Source organism: Culex pipiens, chromosome 3, assembly GCF_016801865.2.
Source record: "Culex pipiens pallens isolate TS chromosome 3, TS_CPP_V2, whole genome shotgun sequence".
NCBI lineage: Eukaryota > Metazoa > Arthropoda > Insecta > Diptera > Culicidae > Culex > Culex pipiens.
The window spans coordinates 161,692,768-161,708,147 of NC_068939.1; the positions used below are offsets into that span (position 1 = coordinate 161,692,768).

General features: G+C 37.9%; 2 non-coding genes across 2 annotated transcripts; both read left to right on the forward strand.

Annotated features, from left to right (window-relative positions):
• Positions 1-2,198: 2,198 nt before the first annotated feature.
• On the forward strand, positions 2,199-2,270 carry Trnae-cuc (transfer RNA glutamic acid (anticodon CUC)). Its single transcript has one exon. It is a non-coding gene; the product is annotated as a tRNA-Glu (tRNA).
• A 6,157-nt stretch (positions 2,271-8,427) lies between these two features.
• Trnae-cuc (transfer RNA glutamic acid (anticodon CUC)) lies at positions 8,428-8,499 on the forward strand. Its single transcript has one exon. It is a non-coding gene; the product is annotated as a tRNA-Glu (tRNA).
• Positions 8,500-15,380: the final 6,881 nt, after the last annotated feature.

The window sequence follows — 15,380 nt, forward strand, 5'->3', positions numbered from 1 at the left end:
CTGCAACCGATCCTGCACCCGGTTTGAGGTCGTGATTTGATAGTCGGCCCGTTTTTGCTCCTTCTCCTCCTCCGGGTTCTGGTATTTATTGGCTAATCGTTTTTTTTTTCGCCGTTGGGCCTCGAAATTGGTTTTATGAATGGAGCTGCAAACTCCCATGGGGATCTCCGGTGGCCCCGCTCTCCGAATGTGGGAATCTGCGCTCTGGTGGCAGGTTAATTTTGGCTGTCCTGCAGGAGGAAAAAAAGGAGGGCGCACAAAATGTTATGTGTGTGGCGTGTCTCCTCCATCACGCCGGCTTCCCAACCCAACGGTTTATGGACAAATTTTCCGGTGAAAAGAGCGTTCTCGTGAGAACGGATTTGGCGGACTTGCAACAAAATAAGCAACTGCGCTGTCAATGGCGTCATTGTGGTGCAGTTGGCGTTTGACGTTTGATGTTTGACGTTTGATGCCATAATGGCGGCTGCCATAAAATCGTCACAAGCGTAATTTGGGGGTTGATTTAGGTTGACAAAATGTTAAATATCATAGATTGTGTCCACAAACGTCAAACTGTTGATTTTTTTATAGCGTCCGCCATTATGGCACTTGATACGAAAAAGTTCACTACATGCACGCAAGAATTTCATGTTCATGGCGTTCGTCGAAAAGTCATTTGATCACAATCTTGTGTGTGTGGTTTTAATAATTTGCCAAGTTTTAATTGTTTTTCCCCGTCGTGACTGTTGCCGCCTTGCGTTGCATTTTTCCGTTGTTCCGTTGGGCGCAACCTGTTCCGGCAAAGTCGGGCAGGACATGCAGCAGACAGCAGAGTTCGGCATGTGGATGCGGTGCAGGCAGGTTGGTTGCATTTCCATGAAAGGAAAAACTTTTTCCATCACCAATCAGTGCGACGCCATATTGACTCGATGGAGTTTTCTGGCTGTTTTTGTTGCTGTTGTTGTTTCGGCAAGAACGACGCTTAATGTACGCAAAATAATGGCGTACGAGTTAGGGGTGCTAATTATGCTTGAAATTATTCAACTCTACAAGTCTACAAGTCTTCAAGTCTACAAGTCTTCAAGTCTACAAGTCTACAAGTTTACCAACAAGTTTAGATTAATTTAAAAATGTCGTAATTTTAAAGGCATATGTCAAACTGACAACCAAATGGTGGCCATTATGGCATCGAATGTACATCCCCAATCGAGCGCGAAAAAATCGTCGCTTGCTTGGATCATGCCGATGATACGGACTAGAGGGCAACCGGGTAAAGTTTTCCGGTAAGGATTTTTTCGTTTTGCGCTTGCTGCGTTCAAAGTTTGTTCATTAAACTTCACCCGCGCTATCCAAATTGGAACAATTTGAGCGCATTTTACAGGGCCACTTGCATACACCACACATTCGGGCGCGGGCATGACCATGTGCGGCCTGACATGTGGTGTGCATGTACAAGAGCGCACGAATTACACATCCGTCAGAACAATCGTCCAACTGCCGTAAAGATGGGCTTCGATAAAATGCGCGCACTCTGACACGACGACCCGATGCGTAATACGCGGGTTCGATCAAACTTGCGAGCGACTTTTGAGCGCGCGCAAATCTAACCTCAAAATAACGACGTTCTGCACCAGGAAAGGCGAAAAATGAACTTTTCCCCTTATTTTCGCCAGCTGGTAATGAGCGGTCGTAATGAAATACAAAACGAACAAAAAAAAAAAGGGTTACACACACTGCTAATCCACCACCAGGCTTACCATTTAATCAAATTCGCCTAATTTGAGGTTATAAATGAGTTATAATATCTGTTATCCTCTCTCGACGGTCTGCTGCGAGGTCCGAGTCGTGACCCCGCGGGGTTGAAGCGAAATGGGAAGCGTAGCGCAATTCGCCACGCGAAATGTGTTTTTAAATTCTTGGTTCTTGGGGTCCCAAAAACCTTTGAGACACCCCTTTGACGGGCACTTTCGGGGATTAGTATTAGCTCGCCGCCGTTTGAAACTATCACCTGCTTACCGTGAGCGGGTTCCCTGTTTTTGCTTTGTGACGAAGATTTGAACTTAAATTAAACATTACAAGCGCCGGTGGCATTTTTTTTTTTGCGTTGAACCGGAAAATTGATATTCTGCTTAAACGAAAACGTGCTCCTCGAAAATGATCACCATAATTTGGTTGAAGTCGGGTGCGATGTCATTTTAGACATATCAAAGAGCAAGTCCCATATTGTCTAGTGGTTAGGATATCCGGCTCTCACCCGGAAGGCCCGGGTTCGATTCCCGGTATGGGAAGCTTTTTTTGTCAACAGCGTAAAACTGGTCAAAGTTTTTCTTACTACATAAAATAAGTGTCTTGCAAATAGTCGATCCTTATTCGATACATAAGCAGTTAAATTTATTACATCAAATTAACATCATCCGACGATTAAAAGTATTTTTAACCCCTTTTAAGTATAAGTGAGTATCTCTTGAATTGTTAAAAAATGTGTCTAACCAAAAAAGCCATTTTATATCATTCCTTCCATACAAGTCTCCATAAATTCCAATCCAGTACCCGTAGTACGTCCATCCCGGAAATTTCCGGGACAAAATTCCCGGGATTTTCTCAAAACCGGAAATTCCCGAATCCCGTTTTTTTTTTATTTTTTTTCCCGGGAATTCCCGAAATTAAAATAAAGAATCAAAAATCAAAATCAAAAAAATAAGCTTTATCATTGCTTGGAAATAAGACTTTTGGAACCAATTGATTGGTGTTGATAAAAGCTTTAAATAAATGTTAAATCTATTTTGAGAGTTTCTTAATGTTTTAAAATATTGGAAGCAATTCTTTAAAATATGTTTGCATTATCAGGGCACCTCTGAAACAATAGGAAGTACCTTTTGAATTATTTTCATGGTTTTATTTTGTCACATAGTTTTCAGCTTAATAAATGATTTTTATAACACAAAAAGATGATTTAATCATACGATAAATTAGCATCATCCCACAATCAGTCTTGCATTTTCATAATTAACCCTCTTACACCCCAGGACAAGTGCTCCATAAAATTTTTACTTCAAACTGTTAATAACAAATATTTACTATTGCAAGTTTTTTAACTGATACTAATTCAATTTAATTCCAAATTAAACTAGGTATACAGAAACGTAATAAATCTCTATTTCGTACTGGCAGTAAAGGGTTAAATATGTTTTTTTTTTAAATAACACGTAATATTCTTTTTTTTTGCAGAACATTTCAAATATGGTCTTCCAAAATATTTTTCTGGTCACTTGTCACTCGGGAACAGGTTCCGGTTTTTCCCCCAGGGAAATCTTCGAATTGGCCAATATCATATCAGAGCAAAGCCCATCAATATGGGTATCAGAATTCTTCATTTTGTCAATACATCTCAAAAATGGTCTAAAAAAAATATTTTGGAAGACCATTTTTGAGATGTATTGACAAAATGAAGAATTTTGATACCCATATTGATGAGCATAGCTCTGATATGATATTGGCCAATTCGAAGATTTCCCTGGGGGGAAATCCGGAACCTGTTCTGGAGTGGCCAGTGGCCAGAAAAATATTTTGGAAGACCATTTTTGAGATGTATTGACAAAATGAAGAACTTTGATACCCATATTGATGGGTTTTGCTTTGATATGATATTGGCCACTTCGCAGATTTCCCAGGGGGGGGGGGGGAATCCGGAACCGGTTCCGGAGTGGCCAGTGGCCAGAAAAATATTTTGGAACACCATTTTTGAGGTGTATTGACAAAATGAAGAATTTTGATACCCATATTGATGGGCTTTGCTCTGATATGATATTGGCCACTTCGAAGATTTCCCCGGGGGGGAATCCGGAACCGGTTCCGGAGTGGCCAGTGGCCAGAAAAATATTTTGGAAGACCATTTTTGAGATGTATTGACAAAATGACGAATTTTGATACTCATATTGATGGGCTTTGCTCTGATATGATATTGGCCACTTCGGAGATTTCCCCGGGGGGGAATCCGGAACCGGTTCCAGAGTGGCCAGTGGCCAGAAAAATATTTTGGAAGACCATTTTTGAGATGTATTGACAAAATGAAGAATTTTGATACCCATATTGATGGGCTTTGCCCTGATATGATATTGGCCACTCCGAAGATTTACCCGGGGGGAAATCCGGAACCGGTTCCGGAGTGGCCAGTGGCCAGAAAAATTTTTGGAAGACCATTTTTGAGATGTATTGACAAAATGAAGAACTTTGATACCCATATTGATGGGTTTTGCTTTGATATGATATTGGCCACATCATAGGTTCCCCGGGGGTACCCAGAAACGGTTCCGAGCTGGGTGCAGAATAGTTGTCCGCAAAGCGGCCTCAATTTAGAACTGTCAAAGCGGAACCAATTTACTGTTTGAACAATGATGCCAAGAAGTGGCAAGTATTGTAATCGATCTATAAGTTATTTTGTCAGGAATAAAAAAGTCGAGGGCGTCGAGCTCTCTTAAGAAAAGAGATGAAATCGAGGTTGCTTTTCTGATTCACAAAATTTCCCTACTTCCAACGCAATATTTCATCACGTTGAAAACAAAGAATGACTCTTTTAACCGCTCATCGTTTAGTCTACGAAAAAAAATCACGAAGAACTTAATTTTTCAGCGAAAACTTTAATATCATTAGATCCACAATGTTTCAAAACGAGTCACTTCAGCAGCAAAAAGTATGTCACGCTTGAGCTTGAACAGAGCCTTCTACTTTGTTTATGTTTACAGCTGTAGTGCAGTTGTATTAGTGAGGAGCAGTGGGGAGCATTCGGAAATCACGTTACGCATTCTGTCTTTTCAGCACCCAGGTTCCGAGTGGCCATGGTTCAAAAATTGACCTCAAATTATCTTGTCTGAATGGGCCATTCAAAATCATGAAGTTTGATACCCATATTGCCTATATTTGAACGGATTGGATACGAGTTAATATCAAAATACCAAAAGTACGTCGTTTATCGACCACCCAGTTTCTATGGATGACCCCCAAAAATGTTCATATTTTCACCAAACACTCTCCATGATGTGTACAACAATTGATTGAGAGTAAAATTCGAGAATCTTTTCTTCAATGTTTTTTGAAGATCTTCAAGGATCCTCAATGGTCTACATGTTATTGAAATAGTCATCAATAGTTTATAATATATATCAACCCACAATTATTGCCATTTTATTTTATATTTCATCAATTGAATGGTCATTCTCTCATTCTTAAAATTTCACTTCCTACACGTGATCAATCGCCGAAACATTTGACTCATCGCCAATCCCAACCACGGTCACGATCACGAAGATCACCACAAATCTCACTCACCTGCACTGCACACACCATCATCATCACCATCACCTGGAAGCCCATCGCTCGAAAATGCGTGCGTGGGAACATTTTCACCCCTCCCTGACATCCCTCGCACGGCCCGAAATCCCGCGATCCACATTAAGGAGGGGAAGGTGCAACTCTGCACGAACGAACGACGAGGAAAAATCTCGGAACTCGCCTCGGCGAACGACGGAGTTGCGGGAGGAGAAGGCTAATTACAACCGGACTGCTTAATGATAATGTTAAGCTAAATCCTCGCCAGGTCCACACGAGCACGCAGCCTCTGTGTGTGTGTGAGAGAGTTTGTGTGAAAGACTATTAATTGGCGGGACCACAAAATGCGGGAAAGGTGCTGCCTCAGCCGCAGAAACTGTAACGAACCTGGGATCGAATATCGATCAACCCGGCCATCACTGGAAGTCATAATAGTAATAAGTGTGGCTAAGCTGCTGCTGCTTCTGGCCCGGACATCTTGCGAGGATGGTCGCGCGGACTTGCGTGATCCTCGCATCAACGCGCCGGCGTCCGCTGGGAAGAGTCTGGCAGACCTTTCTGCACACACACACCGGTTTATGAGGGTTTTGAGGGATGAGCAGGTCATTGGCGTTACTTGAACATTTTCAGTTGTCAAAATTCAAGAATTCAAGAATATCCTAAATTTTCTCAGCTTTCAATCATTTCAAAATTTTCTATTTTTTTTAATCTTGTCCTTTTTGAAGTTCGCACACCAATGCCCCATTCCCCAACCTGGTGCGGTGTTGCACCCAGTCAGTGCAGCCGGGCTTTTTTACGATTCTAACATCAACCCGTCATCATCCGCGATCGACAGCACCAACTGACTGGAGCGATGTGTTCGGATGGGAATCCATGCACTGCTGGAGTACCTACTTCCTAATCGCCGTCGTCGTCGCCGAGGTCGGTCTGCAGGAAAGATCCTCACATTTGCACTTTCTCGTGACTGGAGTAAATCGCCCGGGTTTCGTATTTATGGCGAAGTTGCAATTTGTGGGCTAAAGCCATCATCAAAACCGGCATGGGCCGCGGCTGCGGACTCGTTTAGAAGCAATGGACACCAGCTGAATGAAGCTGCAGATGGGGGAGACCAGTTTATACTTTTCAATTCAATCATAAAAAGTAAAACACAAAACTTTTATTTTAAATTTTGTAATTTCTCAAAGATTTTCCAAAGAAACTATGATTAAATCATCAAATTTACACACGGAAAAAATTCAAGATAAATCATGCTAAAACTTTACAAAATTCTTTTTCGTTTCTCAAAATGCAGACATAATTACATAATTACCAAAACAGAGAAATTTTAGATAATTTGAAAATAAAAACAAAAAAATCTGCAAAAAAAATCAACTTATCGTGTTAATTTTTTGCACTGTGTGAAGAAAGTAATAAATCTAAATGTAAAAATAAAAATAAAATGATAATTTAAAAAACCTATGTGAGTAATTTTCTAAAGTTTTGGGCTACATTTTAAAATATCAAGTATTTTTTTTTTTATTTTTTGAAAAAAATCTGAAAATTTCACAAAGTTTAACCTTTTTTGCTTTAAAAATCAAACCAATAGTTTCCGAGATATCAAATTGAAAATATTTTTTTCGGAAAGATCGGAAAATTTCACGAAAGTTTCATAATTTAACATTAGAATCGGACCATTAGTTGCTGAGAAATCGCCATTAGAAAATGATGGCTTGTTTGGGAGAGACTTGGAAAACATCAATTTTCCTGTTTTTAAACCTTTGTATGGCAATAACTCAGCAGCTAAGGGTCTTATCAACAAAGTTCAAAAAAGTAAAATATGAAGATTTTCCTCAGCTTTTCAAAAATATTTTTTTCAAAGGTGGGCAAACATGTGCACAAATTTTAAAATTTGAATAACTGCGACTATTTTCAAAAAAGTTACCTAAAAATGGCTATAACTTTAAAACGGTTCACTTTATCAAAATTGTACTGCAGTACATTTTGATTTTATTTCGATTTTACATAGAAAAATGGAGTTGAAATATTTTTGCGACCAATATTTAGTTTTTTTTTTTTTTTGAAAAAATCAGTATTGATTCAAAAATTTATAACTCGGTCAAAGTTTTTTTTGCGCGTTCTGGAAATTTCTTAAAAGTTGGTTGATGTGCCCTAAAACATATCAAAAATAAAAAAATAAAAATAGTGTTTTTTTGCAAATCAAGTTTTAGTGACAAAAAGTGAAATTAAAAACCATTTTTTTAACCGTGTATCATTTTTTTTTCAATGTAGTTCATATCCATACCTACAACTTAGCCGAAGACACCACATTGATCAAAAAATTCCTTCAAAAGATACAGATTTTTGAATTTATAGACAACTGCCAAATTTGTACACTCAAAAAAATGCAATATAATAGTTTAACAGTTTTCTTCCTGGTTCCCGGTGGCATGCACTTTGTTCACGTTTACGCGAACTCATTTTTTTGAGTGTATGCAAAATTATACGGACAAACTAATGATGCAAAATGGCTTCTTTGGGCATACCGAAGGAACCAAAAAAGTTTGAACTGGATTAAAAAATACAAAAAAAATCGAATAATCGAAATCTCAGAGAATTGCTCAAATGGAAAATTGTAGGAAGCTTTCCCTGCTCAAAACAACAAATTGTAGGGGTGCTTTTAATACCTACCTGAAAATTTTTAAAATTGCGAAAAACTAAAAAGTTTCGAAAAATAATCTTCTTAAAATGCAATCACAATAATTCAAATTATTTTAAAACTTATTCAATCAAAGCCGTATTTTTCACCATTAAAAAGTCAAATAAAAAATCGAGTAATTATTTTTTCCTTAATTTTTTTTTCCTAAACAAAATATTTGCTAATATTGGCATGCCCATTTTTTATTGACAGCCTGCAAATTTGTATGGTAAAACTAATGATGCCAAATGCTTTTTTTGACACATAAAATGCGTGGACAAAGTTTCACTCAAATAAAACAATACAAAATGAAAAATCTCAGAAAAAAGCGAAATTCTCGAGAATAACCTACTTTACTAGAAAAGTTATCGTCAATTTTAACGATTCAAATTTATTGGAAGGCAACAAAAAGTAAAAATCATGTCGGTTGGATTAAAAATTGCAAGTCCCATATTGTCTAGTGGTTAGGATATCCGGCTCTCACCCGGAAGGCCCGGGTTCGATTCCCGGTATGGGAAGTTTTTTTGTTCATTCTTTTAAGTTCATGTAGGTATTAAATGTTAAATGTTAAATGTTAAATGTTAAATGTTAAATGTTAAATGTTAAATGTTAAATGTTAAATGTTAAATGTTAAATGTTAAATGTTAAATGTTAAATGTTAAATGTTAAATGTTAAATGTTAAATGTTAAATGTTAAATGTTAAATGTTAAACACAAATTCGAAGAAATGGGAAGGTACACCGGTGGCAAAAAGACAATTTCGTGTCATGTTTTTAATGAATTAATAATGTGCTGCCGGTCGGTCCCTCGGGTCTTTTCGTCGAGGTGTTATGGCATTAGTTTCGGTGTTCTGTGTTTAGTCTGTGCCTCAAACACCCCCCCCCCCCCTCCCCCCCCTGGACAGAAAATCGTAGACTAGGCCGGAGTGTGTTTTATGGGATGTATCATGGTGTGGTGGTACCAGTGCAATATCGGTAACGGGAGAAATGTGAGAAAAAAGGAGGAAAAACTTGGTGCACCCAGTAAAAGGCCCGAGTTGCCGCGCAAGTTGGAGTCTAGATTTATGTGTATATTTCGAACCGATTTTACGCTTCATGCAGTGCAGGGCGGCACAGATCTGGTGAATGCCAACCGAGTCGGGATGCCAGTAAACGTAATGGAATGCTAATTTTGACGTGACATCGGCCACTGTGAAACGAGTGGGGAATGTCCAACTTGTAAATATATACAAGAAGCACAAAAAATGAAAGGAGATTTTGGATACATGATTCAAGATAAAAAATCAATTTTGTCTTAAATTTAGAATTTTTTCCACACCTGAAATCCGTTTTAAATAAGAAACCTAAATCAGTCAAAATTTAATCTCTACCCTAAAACCATGGTCACCAGCACCAAATCATCGTGTGGGCACATGTTGGCGACTAAATTTATGATTTTATGATTGCAAAATTGTTATGTTCGCCAAGCTTTTGCGTTTCCGTTTGCGGGCATCATGTTTCCCCACTCCAAATGTCTCCCAGCTCATGTATTGGGCTCATAAAAATAACTCTCCTGTGTGGGTCCGTGATGATGATCCTGTTGGGTCCCCGTCTAACTAATGGTGACATCCAACGTCTAGACGGCCCCCAAAAAGGTTGTTGCCCATACACACAAACACACACTCCCCGGTGGACAAATCCAAGCTTCGATGCTCGCCTCGATAAAATTCCCCCCTCGAGAGTGGAAATTATCCAATAAATTAGGCCCAGGGCGAGCATAAATCATAATTCTGTTGCACTCTTTTTTTTTTTTTTGCAGGTCTCCAAAAGCCCCAAAAACCAAGAAAGAGAGTGTGGAGGGGGTCGTTTTGGAGTGTGGGGTAACAAGTCTCAAAAAATGACACAATATTCTCGGTCCTTGCCTGCAGACTTGGGGAACAAGTTTTCAAAAATCGTTTAACTCCACAAGGGTCTTGTTGTCGCAAATGTGGGGGAGGGGCCGGGGGAAGCATCAAAACATTATCGCGTTTGTTGTCGTATCGTTTTGGAGTCTTTATTTTGGGTTTTTTTTTTGTTGATCCTCTCGTGCTGCCCCAAAACATTTGCGCTGAGATGTCGGTGTCGGCAGGTTTTTTTTTTTTTCGCTGCTTCGTCTGTGCCTATAGCCCCTGGTTTTTGGGACCCCTCAAAGTTGGGTAGGAACGAGCGCGAAGCAAAACAGAGTCTCAGATTTGTGTGGAATCTGAACAACAGAGTCCGCAGAAAAAGAAAACCGCCGATCGGTAACTCGCAGTTGAAAATGGTAAATAATAATTTCATGTAAATACGCGAATGGAACGCAAGCGATTTAAATCAGCGCACAACTCGGTGGCCCCCACTTAGCGGGGACAGATTCGGGAGAACGAGGGGTCTGCCAAATGGTTATGAGGACAGCATCGTTAATGTTTAGAATTTCTAAGAAAAAAGGTTTACAAGTTCATTTTTGTTAAACCCTGGTTTTAATTACTTTCAATATAATAGACAAATTGTGGGAAAAAAAACACGGCATTGATTTTTTTTTAAATCTGTACACCCAGAACTGGACATCGGCATACGAGAGGATAAAGAGCACGATTCGGTAGTAAAATGATACTGTGTGCGGACTGAGAGGATAAAACCCGAAATTACCGATAGTACTTTTCTCATGGGTTCATCTTCATACAAAGTTCATCTGAGCAATTCTCTACCAAAACCGGAAATGGATTTTATTTGTATTTTTTGATTTGGCTCAAACTTTGTGGGGGCCTTCCCTATACCCAAATATGCTATTTTGTGTCATTGGTTCACCCATACAAGTCTCCATACAATTTTGGCAGCTGTCCATACAAAAATGGTATGTAAATAATCAATGTTAAAGCATTTTAAATGGGCGTAATATTGTAATATGTTTGGCCCTTTTAAAATGTTAGTCTTGATTTTAAAATTTTCAAAATATTTTTATCGAAGAGATCGGAAAATTTCACGATTGTTTTATGTATTAACATTGAAAATCGGACCATTAATTGCTGAGATATCGTCATTAGAAAAAGGTGGGTTGTTTTGGTGAGATTTAGAAAACTTCAATTTTCGTGTTTCTTTTTCTTTAAGCCGCTGTATCTCAGCAACCAGAGGTCCAATCTTCAATGTCTCTTTGACAATTTAATAGCAAATTTTCTGAACTTTTAAAAAAAAATATTTTTAGAAATGGTCACTCATGGTCACTATTTTTGAAAATTGAAAAACTGCAAATATTTCGCTAAAATCAAACTTTCGGTGGCTATATCTAGAAAACGAAGCCCTTTATCAAAAAATATGTAAAATACTTTTCGATTGTAAATTCAATTTTGCATTAAAAAATAATGTCAAACTTGTTTTTGCATGAAACTTCGATTTTTTTTCCAAAAATCACTATTTAAAAAAAAAATCAAACTCGGCGGCAGATTTTTTGATCGTGTTTCTCTATGGCTCAAAAGTTGCGGATTTTTGTCCTCTAAAACATATCAAAAAATCTCGAAAATCAAAAAATACGTATTTTGGGAAATTGAGTTCTAGTGAAAAAAAAAGTTGATAAAAAAATCCTCAAATTTTTTTTCCGTGTACCTTTTTTTTCTCAATAGTTCTCAACAATACCTACAACATTGCCGAAGACACCAAATTGATCAGAAAATTCACTCAAAAGTTACAGCTGTTTGAATATTTACATACCATTTTTGTATGGAGAGCTGCCAAAATTGTATGGAGACTTGTATGGGTGAACCAATGACACAAAATAGCATATTTGGTCATAGGGAAGGCCCCCACAAAGATTGAGTCAAATAAAAAAATACAAAAAATAAAAATGGTCGAAATCGGCCGATATCGTAGAGAGTTGCTCATCTATCAAAAAAAAGTACCGGTACCGAGACTCGAACCCAAGATCTTCGGCATATTGAATCGTGCCTTTGCCGTATGGGCCACCATGGATCGGTGATTAGGTGGCGGTCATTTGTCCATATAAGCCACTCAATAGGATGAACTGTTCCAATGAACGAATGAACACGCGAGAGGACTATACTCTCGCAAAATAGCACTTTCCTCACGTTTCTTTTCGTGGGAACTATCCTCTCGTTCTTTAACTTTGGGTGTAAGGATATTAAACTAGGCGCAAAGCGGCCTCAATTTAGAACTGTCAAAGCGGAACCAATTTACTGTTTGAAAAATGATGCCAAGAAGTGGCAAGTATTGTAATCGATCTATAATTTATTTTGTCAGGAATAAAAAAGTCGAGGGCGTCGAGCTTTTGAGGTATTCAAAGTCAACAAATTTTAAGAAAAGAGTTGAAATCGTGATTGGCATAATTCGTCACTAACATTTCAATAAGCGCTATGTCTCACGCAAAACCTATGTTTACGAATTGTTTACAACGAATTATCAGTAACTGTTTATGGCACCTGCCAAATAACATTGAATAATCTTATAAGTATACTCCTGTATTATCCCTGCGCTTCAAACATACATAATCTCGTAACTTCCATTCGGTTGCTCTTCTTATTCACAATATTCCTCCCACTTCTGACGCAATTTATCGTCACGTTGAAAACAAAGAAGGACTCTTTTGGCCGCCCAGTCTACGAACAAAAAAAGTGCGATAAACTAAATTTTTCAGCGAAAATTTTAATATCATCAGATGTTTCAAAACGAGTCACTTCAGCAGCAAACAATATGTCACGCTTGAGCTTGAACAAAGCCTTCTTCTTTGTTTATGTTTACAGCTTTAGTGCAGTTGTGTTAGTGAGGAGCAGTGGGGATCTTTCGGAAATCACGTTACGCATTCTATCTTTTCAGCACCCAGATATTAAACAACAAGAAAGCAAGAAATAATTTTCACATCATACAAGTTTTTGTATGAAATACACAAATTATCACAAAATTCACATTTTTTTCTTAAGAGCGAGTCCACTAGCAAAGCATACCTAACTCGCACAGGGGGGCGACATCTATATCTCACTACAGGCAGCTCGCCCGCAGCCAACACAAGCTGTCAACTTCGGCACCAGAACAAAAGGGAGCTGTCAATTTCGGCGCCAGCACAAAAGAACAGCTGTTCGTTACGGAACCAAAACAAAGCAACTGCGCACTGTAAAAAAAGTACAAAAACTGCAGGCATAAAATGGAAATAAAGCAATTATTGTTTTTATGTAAAATTTTACCGCAATGAACGTTTAAAAGTTAGTGTATGTTTTGAGGTGGTTTTTATCAATTTATTTGCAAAATATACTACTAAAGTTGGGATTATTAAGCACACATCGGGCCGATGACCTCATTTAAAGTTGTACTTTTATCACATGAAACGTTTAACTTAACTACTGTGTAATTTGACTTTTACTACAGCATTTCTTATAACAAAAATTGAATTAATGATAAAAAAATATTTTTGTTTTCACTGAGCGCAGTTTGCGCGCGTTATCAATCTCAATCACCCAAGATGGCGGCCTTTAGCATCCCCCTGATCTCGCATCGACCTCACCAATCTGCCTAGAATTTTCAGGGGTTGTTTGTACATATAAAATAGGCATCTGGCCAAAATATGAGCACTCTAGGTCAACGGAAATTGGGGCAAATCGGGACACAATGTTTTATGATTCAAAAACGTCAAAAATCTTAAAAAGGCTACCTAGGCAAAATTCAATTAAATTTTAAAATTCAAAATGCATTTGAAAGGGCTTTAAACACGTTACTAATTAATCCACCTTTAGGTGGTTGGTGCCTTCCTCTCATTTATCGAGAAATTAAAAGTGAGAGTGTGTGCGTGCAACATGAAGTTTAACTTTTCAAAGTGCTATGGTAACCTTCACAGCAACTTCACAGAAAGTTTAACTCCATGTTGCAGACACTCTCACTTTTAATTTCTCGAGAGAGTGATTCCAACCCCCATTTGCTCAGCTGGTGATTTTGAGTCGATATGTACAAATGAAGGTAGGTCTAGGAGGTCTAACTAAAAAGTTCATTTTTCGAGTGATTTTATAGCCTTCCCTTAGAAAGGTAAGGAAGGCAAAAAGCAACAAAATGCGGGATAATAAAGTAAAAAACGTTACTTAATCCACCGATGGTGGTTGGTGCCTTCCTCACAATTAAGTACATATTTGTTTCTGTAGTAAGAATGTCAAATCTACAAATTTTATCTAAATTTTACTTCTTACAACATATCTACATGGAGTATGGGGTCTAGAATCCCAAAAATCATTGGACGTTATATTAGAACAACACCTACGGGGCCGTTTCATGAAAATTGTTCACTTTCAATAGTTATATTAATTTAAAGTTTTAAAAGCCTTAAGGCAGTAAAAAAATATATCTGTTCATTTTTCCCGAGAGTTTGAAATCAACAAAATCCCGGGAGCCAGATCTCCGGATAGATCCGAACAACTTTTCATCAACATATTTGAGATCCGGCCTCTAAAATGTGTACAAATGACACTAAAGTGCTCATAACTTTTGATAGGGTTATCAGATCTTCAATCTTTTGGGCTTGTTAAAAAGGTCTTTTGATTACCTATCCAACGATGGGTCGCATGATAGATCCGGACAACTTTTTCATCAACATATTTGAGATCCAGCCTCTAAAATCTGTACAAATGACACTAAAGTGCTCATAACTTTTGCTAGACTTATCAAATCTTCAATGTTTTGGACTCATTAGAAAGGTCTTTCAAATGCCTTTCTAAAAATGTATGATCAGACGGGTTTACTTACAAAACCACCATTTTTACAATCTTTCAAACTTTAGCCAGAATCGTTTTTTTAGCATAACTTTTGAAATACTTAACAAAACTTCATAATAGTTAATATAGGTCTTGTGGGACCCTAAGACGGATCGAATGAGACCAGAACGGCCCAAATCGGTTCAGCCAGTCCGGAGATAATCGAGTGCATTTTTTTCGGTGCACGGACTTACAGACATACACACGCACAGACATTTGCTCAGAATTTGATTCTCGATAGGTATACGTGAAGGTAGGTCTACGAGGTCGAATTAAGAAGTTCATTTTTCGAGTGATTTTATAGCCTTTCCTCAGTAAGGTGAGGAAGGCAAAAATAAGAATCCGCTTTTTCTCTGATGACTTATAGTGATTTTGGAAACGAAATTGATTTTCAATAAAATTTATTTAAATTTAAATATTAAATTTATTGTGAATCGAAGATTTTTTTATTATAATTTTTTAAAGGGATAAAATGGATGAAAATAAACGTTTTATACATGTTTCTATTGTGAAATTGACTCAGAAACACGAATAAGATAAAATTATCACCAGAAAATAGAATCTAAGGGGTACCCCGAGCTAAAATTTACAACCAAAAAAATCTTTAAAAGAAAAAGCCCCAGCTTAAGGTCGAATCAAGTTGGTATCTAGGTGGAATACTTT